Raw genomic sequence first — 5189 nt, 5'->3', positions numbered from 1 at the left:
AATCATTAGTCACATGTGGCTTTTGTGAACCTGAAATGTCACTAGTGTGACTGAGGAACTTTTAGTTTTATTTAATTGGAATCTATTTAAATTTATACAATCACATGTTTATTGGAAAGCACTTCTAGAGCAGAACTATTTTAAAAATCACTTCCCTAGGGAGATGCAAGAGGGAGGAGATATGGGGATATATGTATATGTATAGCTGATTCCCTTTGTTATAAAGCAGAAAGTAACACACCACTGTAAAGCAATTATACTCCAATAAAGATGTTAAAAAATAATAAACACTAACCAAAAAATCACTTCTCTATTATACTGCTTCATAGCATTACTGGCTGATAATAAATTTGGTAATTTCCTATTTAACCTGTACCTATCATTTTGATAGAGATTTTCAGTAAATTATTAAGGCTAACATTGAGATGTCAATGGCAACTCAATTAAATAAATATGTAATGTATGCTCCCTGTATTCATGGCACTCTGCAGAATCAGAGGCAGATTAGATAACCTTCAAGAAGTTTAAACTTTAGTAGAGGAGATAAAGTGATAAATAACAATAACGGTTTTCAAACAAGGCAACTATCATAAAAGAGGAATCACCAACGTGTCAAGAGAGTTCTAAGAAGGGAGAAATTCTTTTGGCTATGGAGCATGAGAGAGAAATTGGGGAGGGATGCATGGAAGAGGTGGCACTTAAGCTGCTTCTTGAATATGGTTCATTCTCAACAGGCAGAGAAGTAGAGATGGGGGAGGGCAGGAGGAAGACATTCCAGGTTAAACGAATGGCATAAGCAAAGGTACAAATTATGGATAACAAAAAGTTATGTTGAACAATGGTGAGTGGTCTGGTTCAGCTAGATCATCATGTGAGCAGAAAGGTAGTGAGAAATAAGGTTGACTAGGTAGGCTGATGCTAAATCTCAAAGGGCCTCAGATTTCTGTCCAAAGAATCTGGTCTTGACTTTATACCTAGTAGAGAGAGAATGAAGTCATTTTAGACTAGTGTCATCTAAGCTCTGGACCTCAGAGCAATAATAGATTTTGGTATAAACAAAATAAAGTTTCCCAACTTAAATGTATTATCTTGGGGAAATCACTTAAATATTTGGATGCTTGGTTTCTAGTATATGTAATATGGAAAAATCACCCATCTCAAGATTTTGAACATTAAGCAAGATAAGGAAAGGGGAAAAGCATTTAACAAAGTATAAAACAAGCACAATATAAATGTTAAAACTTCATAACAAAGTATAGTGATCTAGATATTTCTCATAGTGACACAAACCCAATTAAGCCAGGACAAAGCAATCTATTCAGGCATAGTAACAGACTACAACAGAGAAGACTCTAAAACACAGCCTCAAGAATAATTTTTATAAAAGCATAACTTCAGCAGGCAAACTGATAGGAGACTCTATCTTATTTGGACCCTATTTAAGTTCCTGGATGTTTAAAGGATGATAGAATCTCTGGGTTAGTAGTAATAGGTCATCCAGTTCAATCTCCCAAATCTGATATTTGAACTCATACCAAATGTTTGGCCACACTATGTACATACCTGCAGTGGTGAAGAACTTCCTAGGGTTACGATGCAACATATTGAATGTATCAGGCAACTCTAATTGTTAGAAAGGCTTTCAGATTCAATAACAATCCATACCACTTAATCCACTCACTAGATATCCAACACTTTTAACTAAATAACTAAAAGCTCTTCAGGAAGATTAGTTCTAATATGCAGAATATATTGGAGAGCAGACCAAAGACAATAAGGAGACGTTCTTATGGAAGATGAGGTCAAGAATCTGGAGGGGGAAAGAGGGGGGAAAGAGGGAAGAAGGGAGTGAGGAGACAAGGGGAGAGGGGGGAGACGAAGGGGAGGAAAAAAAGGAAAGAAAGAAAAGAATCCAGAGGTTTTGACAGGGAGGGGTAGCAGTAGGAAAAGAGAAAACGTATTTGAGACAGAACTCAGGGCATTTAATAAGACGCAGGAGGCAGGAATGGAAGAGCATGCAGGAGTCACAGATGACTGACATTGGTGTGGGGGGGGTCAAATTAGTGTTTGAATACATTTTACATGCCAATAAAACACCCAGATAAAGGAATACAGCAAGCCAGATATAAAGTATTTTGGAACTCAGGAGAAAAGCCAAGGAACAGCTACATGAAGAGGTGAGATTTAAGGAGAAAAAGCAAGAAGGCAGCTAAAGGTGGGCTCCTTGGTACAGAGAATATCTGTTTAGGTTGACTGATCAAAGATTTGGAGCCATAGCTGTGGCTGGGGAAGCCCAAGAGAAACTGGCCCACAACGGACTCACTCCAGTGCCTCTGATCTCATTGGGAGCCAGCTCAAAGTGAACCAGCCCAGAGAGTCTGAATTCATTGGTGACTTTGGCCAAATGGACCCATGTAGCACATCTTTGCATCAGGCCTTATATTGGTCAGGCATGTTTTACTCTGAAATCCCTTGACACTGACAGCTTAGAGCCTAAACTTAATAAGAGGCTTGTTTTCAAGTCCTAGTTCAAGATAATTAAAGCACACATTGCACATTCAGAATTTATCTATCTTTCTCCACCAAGTTGGCTCTGATCACAGCGTCCTGGTGTAGGCTCAAGAAAAAAAAAACTCAGGGATTAAGGGTTGTAGGCTGCTGGCTTTGGCTAGAAACCAGCCCTGAAAAGCCCTGTTAGCCCACACCTTGAGGTCGGGTGGTGATTTGTCTTACTTTTATTACTAAACAGCTGAAACTTGGGATTTTTTTTTATTTCTTCCACCTGGTCACAGTGCGTTTTCACCAAGGAGCTTACAGTACCTTTTCAAATGTAGAAGGCAACGTGTGCATTTTTCTAACAGTTCTAGCTGCCATCAGTACTGCCACAGTTACAGAAATATCCAAGTACAAGGGAGAAAATGTATTTTTTCTCCTTTAAATTTCATCATATTACAGCAACCTGCCACAGAATCTACTCAGACCACCAAACTGCACACAGGGATGACTTCCTTTAAGGAACAGATGTAAACACACAATTCTGTTTTACCAAAGTGTATAATCATTTTAACCATATTTTAACTCATTTCACTTTTCCAGCCTATCCTCTTCTCAAACAGCAAATGTTTTGCCCTGAGCCACTTCAATGAAATATGCAAGCCAACATAATTGATAAAGTGAAGTTTGTTTTAAACAAAACTGGAATTGTCACTTCATAATTCATCTCTCTTATAAGGTTGAACTCTTTAGTGTATGTCTTCTTAAAGCTAAATAAAACTTCAATGGCTTAGTACCTGTGGAGACGTGTGTCAGGTGGGTAATTTGGGCTATTCCCCAGGTAGCCATACCATCCATTCACCCTGGCAAGCAGCATATGTTTGTATGGACTCTATCACCAATTACTGGCAAACAAGGAAGTTCTACTGTATTAAAGAACTGTGTCTCAGGAAATGAATAGGTAGATCAAGACTCAGTCTCTATTTGGCCCGTAAACACTACAGTCCAGAAGCACCTCTATATTCCCCATGCCCGACCAGTGCCTTTAGCCTCTGCATCCAGAAGTCCTAGCAGTAGGAGTCTCGTAAAAACTGAAAGTGGCCCGATTGCTCAACCAGAGTTAAGACCACCCAGAGATCATTGAGGGCAAGCAGAGGCCATACTGCAAAACTGGCTTAAATCCCCAGCCCTTCTACTCTGAAGGCCTGGCCTTGACCTATCAGACAGAAACATAAACGGCCATGGCTCTCAGTCACCGGGACAGCTTTGGTCACCACTTGCTCCTCCTTCTGACCAGCCAGGGCTAGAGAGGGTGAACCAGAAGCCTTTGGTGCCACAGCCTTTTACCTGCATTTAACTGCTTTCTATTTAAATTATCTGCTTCAACCGCAGGTAATTGCAGGCTGTCTAGCCCAAGGCAGTCCCCAAATTGTAGAGCTCACATGGTGAGCAGGCGGTACACAGCCAGAGCCACCTCACTGGGTCCAGCCACAGCACAGCCCAGTCAGAGAGTAGTGGCCCCAAAACGGGCTGCTCTGCGGAGGAGAAGGAGTACAAAGGATGGAGTGGGCGCAGGTACTTAAGTTTCAGCACTTCTGCTGAAACTTCGGCTCAGGTATAACTGGAAATTTCATTCACCCTAGGCCCCAGGGTAGTTGCCTAATTCCTGTTTGGGGAAGCAAGGAGCACTGAGAAAAATGCCTTCTGAGCTGCAAGACCAGGTAGGAGCTGAAGTGCCTGCTACTCTGTTGGCCAAGAGCCCAGTAGCAAAGCATTCAATGGGCACCACTGCCCCTGAGTCCTCAGGGAGAGACCGTGTGGGGGTGGGGGGGTTGGGGGTGTAAGTGGGAAAGTGGCCCCCAGTCCTCCACACCTCTCCTGGACACTTAACTCCTTCCTTCCCAGGGGCCCTGTAACCAGGATAGCCTTCCTGAGCAGTATGTGCCTGCTGAACTTGCAAGTTTCAGGGACAAGTCCTTTCCTCCTTCCCTCTCTCCTTCCCTAGAGGTCTGATCCCGGGGCTGTGCAGCATGTTTAATAATCTACAACTTGGCTCCCCTGGCTGGGAAAAGAAAGCGTTCTTGGAAGTCAACAGAAGATGAGATTGAATGTACTGGTGGGGGGTAAATTATTCCTGAATAGATCCCCACCCCACTAAAAAAAAAAAAAAAAAAAAAAACCCACACCCAAGGTGGACTCCAGAGTAGCTTTCAGCCAAGAGGTATTTTTCCAGCACTCCATCCCAGCCACCACTTTAGTGGGTGGCATGGAGGAAACATTAAATACCTGTTTACTAACATCTCCTTCAAAGTCCCTGGATCACAGAGATGGGGAGGGGGGGCTGGTGCAGGAACTAGGAGAAAACCCTGGAACAGAGAATTATTATAACCTACACTTCATTTGCCAGGTCTCTTTGCTAATGCATTTTTCTTAAACATCTGATAGTAACAAATGAAGCTAGTTGCTCCAACTGCGGACCCAGAGTGGCAAGGCTGGTTACACGCAGTGGCTGTCCCTCCTCTCCCTCTCTGGGGTCTGAAGTGTGGGTCCTCTCCCTTGAGCAATGGTTCAGAGAGGGTCACTCAACCTGAGAAACCGGCTCAAGGAGGAGCAGGGATTCCTGTGGGAAAGGAGATGTGGCACCCCAGGGTCTGAACTGGGGTCCCTTCAGGTTCTCAAGGCAGGCGGGCAGAGAT

This window comes from Phocoena sinus, chromosome X, assembly GCF_008692025.1.
Source record: "Phocoena sinus isolate mPhoSin1 chromosome X, mPhoSin1.pri, whole genome shotgun sequence".
Lineage (NCBI taxonomy): Eukaryota > Metazoa > Chordata > Mammalia > Artiodactyla > Phocoenidae > Phocoena > Phocoena sinus.
This window is presented reverse-complemented; position numbering follows the sequence as displayed.